The sequence below is a fragment of the Dermacentor andersoni genome, chromosome 8 (genome assembly GCF_023375885.2).
Source record: "Dermacentor andersoni chromosome 8, qqDerAnde1_hic_scaffold, whole genome shotgun sequence".
Taxonomy (NCBI): Eukaryota; Metazoa; Arthropoda; class Arachnida; order Ixodida; family Ixodidae; genus Dermacentor; species Dermacentor andersoni.
The window spans coordinates 14,484,981-14,491,509 of NC_092821.1; positions in this window are offsets into that span (position 1 = coordinate 14,484,981).

A 6,529-nucleotide genomic window follows, 5' to 3' on the forward strand; every position below is an offset into this window, starting at 1 on the left:
GTGCCATGTGGCATGAAGCAGTACACTACGAAATAATCGGGAGGTATTGATGTGCAGGCAAAGAAGAACGCATTGCCCACTCGAAGTACGTATGGCCACCGTCATATAGTGGCGGATCACCCTTGCCAGTTAAGTTGGAGAATTGTGTGAAGCAACAGGGGTCAAAGCATTTTGCCATAGCTCCAATAGGGCAACACGCGTGGCATTACAAGCGGACCGCAACTTATACTGCAGACAATTCGCTACACGTATCATACTGTCGTCATCTGAAGTGATTCACATGGGAAGGTGGTGCAATGTAGAGCAAGGACGCTTGAAAAGAAATGTTTAACTCCGGCTACGCCTCCATGAGAAATGTTGCAACAAGCTCGATTGCAAGATACAAAGATGAAAAGCATGAAGCACAAGGACAGCAGCAAATGTGATCCCAGCAATGAACTTACATGCAATGCACTGTATTGTATCTTCCGCTTCACCCAGAAGGAATCATTGCTGCAGTCAGCATGTTCATGGTGAAACGATACAGTTCGCATAGAGAAAAACTTCCTGTTTTGTGTAACGATGATGCTACATCTATTGCGACATCGTGAGGACCATTGCATTTTGCATCTCCCTTGGCAGCTAGCTTAACAACTCTGAGTCGACGGTGTGATGCACGTGCATATAACATGAAAAGACCCAATCAGGTTCACTTTGTGCACCAATTCTCTATCGAGTAAACAGAAGGGTACAGTGATGTATCAGTGATGTATCACCATGTATCACACACATGTTGTGTGAAAGACGCTGCACATGTAGATCACATGGTGTTTTGATTTGTAACAAATTATGTTTAATAGCTTTCCCACTGCAGCACTGCCACTTTGCCAGCATGCAACGAACAGTTCTCAGTTTGCTTGCATGACAGGACCTGCCCTCGGTTGCGATCACAATTTTCCAATAGGCACTCCATGGTTCAGACAAATGTGTCAAGCGAACAGATCAACGGTGCTTAGCTTGCATGTTTATAATTTAAGAAGATGCATGAAGTTGCGCGTTGCAGCCGCGCAAAGTGGCCACCACACCGAGCTGCACATTGCATACCTTACAGTAGGAGTGCAACATAACGTTGGGGCCGAGCACACATGGCAGCTCATGATCGCAGTTCATATCACATTTGAAAACCTCGCAATGCAAATTTGGCAATACATTCATTGTGCTGCAACGTGTTTGGGCCGTGTTCAAGGTCGAGTTAACTGCTACGTCGCACGTGGTGGAGGTTGCTCCTAGGTTCCTGAACGTCTTCTCGCCTGCTCTACGTCCTCTAGCTTCGCTCAGGTAGCCGTTTGTGCCAGCTAATCGCGCTCAATCTGCAAGACGCTCCATCACACACACCAACATCTACAATCTCGGCTACGTCTGCCCCATGCTCTCCTCGGATCATCTCTTGGCCCTTGCACGATCCCCATCTGCTCGCTGGCCTTCACAGTGAAGATGTGCAGGATTGGCTTGACAAGTACACCCGGGTAAGTTCACGCAACCGGTGGGGCAAGGCCATTAGGCTACGCCGCATATACTTCTAACCCAAGGGCGTAGCGAAAGCTCCTTCATTCAACCACAAGATCGACTTCCCCGACTGGAATACTTTGAAACAGCCACTGTAAGAAGGTTTTCGTCCTCCGGCAGGTTGTTGCGCACTCGAAAGCAGCAACTCGGCAAGTCCCACACCTCGTATGTAGATGATGTCCTTTCATTTCGTCGACATGTCAACGCTTCGATGATGGAAACCGACAGAGTACACCTTGTACTCAAAGGCATTGTGACTGCAACCTTGAATGTGTTGGCCACCAAGGACCCGACCTGCATTGCTGATATTATATGTATGTCCCAGCACCTTGCTGACCACGAATTTCTGCGAATGGCGCCGGACACCTTTGAAAGGGAACCCACAGCCGACCCCTCTTCACGCGCACTGGAGCGCACAATCACACCGCCACAGCTGCAGTCTCTTGACTTCTCGGCAGGTTCCATTCCTACCCAGCATCTACACCACGTGGGGAGCAGCAGTTAACGGAACCTAAAATGCGCCCCGAACACGTAGTGGTGCAATCACAGTACAGGCAGAAAGCAATCTCATGATGGGTCTCCACATGCAATGAAGACTAAGAACCTGATGTGACCATAATGAGGTGCACAAGATGAACACGTGCATAAGAAATGGCCATAGCACATTGTTATCCATTTTCAATCTGTCAGATCGGACAACACCAATTACAAGAAATGTGCAAATGCTCTGTTGTAGTGTTGCATGCTCTACACATTCACATTTGCTGCACGCACGTGATGCACAGCATTGCAGTCTTCACAAGTTGCTAATTTTACGAGCAGTACCTAAAAACATATGTGATTGTTATACTCTGAAAACATACTATTTTCTCCAATTGTCCCACCCTTCCGCGCATGCACGTCTTCAAGTATGCAACGTTTTGGACAGCATGTATATATACCGGGTTCGCGAGGTATTCGAGAGCACACTGTTGCCTTCACGCACAGGAGAGCATCTATAACAAAACACAGATTTTTGTAACCAAACTGTGGGCAATACTTCCGTAATGCTTTATTCCCACAATTGCTCAATGGATTCACCGTCCTCAGCAACGACACATTCAACTGCGCAAGAGGCAGCGTGAAGGGGTTAAGGGGCCATTACAAATGTTCGCATTCACGCAACTATGGCAGCCTTCAGCGAGTGTTTCGTATTATTTGGCTGTTTCTTGGCACCTCTCGCAACTATGGCAGCCCTCAGCGAGTGTTTCGTATTATTTGGCTGTTTCTTGGCACCTCTCGCAATGCCGCCCCAGATGAGCTAGTCGAGTGGATTTAAATGTGGAGAGGTAGGAGGTCTCAAGTTGGGAATTACAGGGTCATGGAAGCTGTCAGCAAACCACTCCTGTGTAATGCAGGTGGTGTGAGCGAGGGCTTGGTGTTGCTGACCGTCGTAACATTTTCCTCTAGAAACTGTCTCTGTCTAGGGCGTTGCAGTGATGAGCACCTCTGCGTACGCGGCAGCGTTAACGCGGACACCTTCTGCAAATCAGCGTGGCGGCACGGTGTTACCGTTGTTGCTGACGATAGAAATTTCGTGTAGAACACTGCAGCTAACTCATTGGAAATTGCACAAAGCGACCTGCCTTTACGACAGGAAAGTTTTCGGTCGTGCTCAAAGTTCTTTTCACCGGAAAATAAATACCGCAGCATTTGCGGCTCCTCGGGCCTCTCCAGCTTGATCAGCAATCGCTAGGAACATAGCCGAGTAGGGGACCCTTCCGAGTCTTACCGGACGTAAGTTACCCCCTTGCCATCACATATAAATGGTACCGCATGCTGTCGTGCACAGCGAGCCTGGCAGTCAACTGTGCCACCTGGAGTTCCTTTGCAGTGTCTTGCATCAGCTTCCCTGCGTGGTCACTCGCGATGACTTGCGGCCGCCAGAGGAAATCCGGGGTTCTGGCAGGGTCTGACCACACTCTGTGCTTTTCCTTTTAGTCACAAATGCCACGTCACACTTCTGTCCGGACCTTCTAAGCGAGACTTCGCTCCATTCAGGAAGGTAACAATTTCCAAGTTGCTGTGGTATGCAGCCACGGTGAGGAGGACTGCACGGCGTTTCTTTTTCAGCGTCGACCTCTGTACATTTCCATTTCTGAGCAGTGTCAGCCCTTTCCTTGATAAGTGGTCAACCAACGAATTGCCACATGCATACATAGTTTTCATGAGCATGCAGCGGTCTGCGGCTATAGGTGTAAGTGTTCTCAAATACCTAGCTTACCCGGCACATGGAAAGCCGAAAGGCATTCCTTTGATGTCACAGCTACACACTGCAGTTACGGCACAGCCTGTAAACCGTCTCACATCATTCGGCACATTCGAGTGGCAATGATGCGGAATGTTAAACATTGACCCAGGTATATGCCTTCCGTTTACAAGTGTTCAGCGGCGTGACACACGCCGCATTTTGGCCAGTGTGAAAGATTCCGCATTTCTCAAAACACCTTTGTCATTAATGGGGTTCCCACACTCCGAATGGCCACATTGCATTTCGTACCGGCTATGTTGCGTATTGTCTCGCAGAATGTGACTTTCACCGTGATGTAATTCAATATTACACGTGCAGTGACTCTCTGTGTTCACGTATATTTTGCTTGGGACTGTGGCATTTCTGTTCATTATGTGTCATTTAGTACGCTTCCAACAGTGGTGCACAATTATGTGGTAAATGTGGCACAATGTGGTAAAGCCACGCTGGTAAGCTGAGGATCGATGCACTGCTGAGCAGTGTCAATTTCAGGATAATGCCAAGACATTGTATTTTTCTGATTTTGTTGTTTTCTGTGCTGTTTGCTGGAGTGCCGTGTGTTCTGCCCTTATACTCGTACGTGTGGCAAGTGTTGTCTGTGGTGCGACTTTTACGTTATTGCTTCTTTATTATGGCCTGTGCATGCGCGCATATGTAGAACTGTTACTCGTTCTGCTGATACCTACACGACAACAATAAATTACCCTTGCCTCCCGCACGTAATCATGTGCTGCAGTGTTGAAATGATGTAAGTTTAGTTGTGCTTGCAGCACCTCCTTCGGGCACACGTGTTTACTCGAGTACAAATGCTTAATAAAATCGAGTCATGAGTTGTCGTTCACCACATTGTCACAGTAAGCACGCTACCTCAATATGCACTACTTCAAATGATCGAGGAATAAGGCACATTTCGAACAAAACAGTTCACCACATCGATGTGTATGCACACCGCATAATACGGACTGCGTTCGCAATGCACCCACAATAATCCCAAATCATGCCTCGCATTGTCTGCATGACTAACAATTCATATTGGACAATGGCATGGCACAAGTTACACGGACTTGGGCACATATGGAACGCTCTGTTAATGATTGCAGTACTCACACTAACCCACAAACTCGGCTGTTGAGGAAACGCTTCACAAAACTAAAACACAATTGCACATACGCATTACACATTTAGCCACAATAGACCTGCCTTGAAGAAGTTGAGAGATATGTGCACAGTTATCGACATCAGTTCATCTGATATGCAGTTACCGTTGCTTGGCAACGGAGACCACCACCCGTTCATTGCAAAACCGTACAGTGTCGATGCATATGCATCACACAAGGCTAACGTTTCATGATGTTATGTGTTATGCGAACGGGACACAACAATAGTCAAGATGCATGACATTGCGAATGAAACCTCATTAGTCTGTGTTAACGGAGAGCGATCGTCAACATGTTCAGAGGTGGTGCAGCTTCATGTAAACACACATGGGCATGGCGCTCCCTAAATACGTGTATGCAACGGTATACAGCTGTTCAAGCAGGACAGATAAGGAAATTTTGATGTTTTTCGGTCATTGCAAAACAAGACAAACACGTCCTTAATGCAACCCGAAACGTCCACCAGTTATGCGAAACGCACAAAGGAGATGATGTATGCCTGCTCCCACCTCGCCGTGCTGTTTACGGGGAGGTGGGGCCAATCAAGGTGGCATTATGCTGCTTTTATCCTGCTACCCCCACTGCTTGCATGCATCTGTGCACTTATGTGGGAAGCGAACGTCTCACTTCAAAATGCTGCCAAAGCAAAATTGCTAGCTCATGCGACATGTGAATATGTGTGTATACATGTTCACTGCTGCACAAGTATAGGCACCGTGGTTTGCATTGATGCATAGTGGCAATAAGAAATGCAAGGGTTAAAACCGATATGTACAGTATGTAATAGTGTGCGCTAATGGATGCAAATTGCACGAAATAATTACAAAGAACAACGAAGTGCTCCAAAGCGTCCCGTACAGATTCTAAACACACACATGCATGTAAGGCGAAGACTGATTCCATTCACAAAGAAATAATTGCATTTCTGCGGCGCACTGCAGAACAACGTCTACCAGCGATACATACATTGCACAGTCATACCGACGGCTGAGCAATAACACGCTCTTGTTGTGCCGTAATGCGACGTCAGTGAGCAGTGTGTAGATTGAAAAAAAAAACACACGAAACGTTGCGCACGGTACGAAACACATGTTCCTGCAGCACGAAACGTTTCCACTGCTGTGCCTCCACAAAAAATGTGCACACGCAGTAAACGAAGCGTTACATGGTATGACACATCGCAGACCCTCTTTGCTGCAAATATGGCCCATGTCTGTGCATTTACAATTCATTACGAATCTTCATACCCCTATACGTAAATCCCGTAATGCTGTCACACTAACATGACAAAAGCAGGGTGAGCGCGAGACCTGACCATTCATGTCAATGAGCATAATGAGAACACGGTGAGCACAGGAGGCAACATTTTGGCAAGTGGCCTTGTCTTTTTCCAGTACACATATGTTGAAAGCGGAAGCCAACGTTTCGACAAGTGTATTTGTCTTTGGTCAAGGCATCATCGGTTTTATATGTTGCACTGCTGTGTACACACACCGCTGTTGTGCAGCGAAAAAGCTCATCCAAGCACTATATAGTA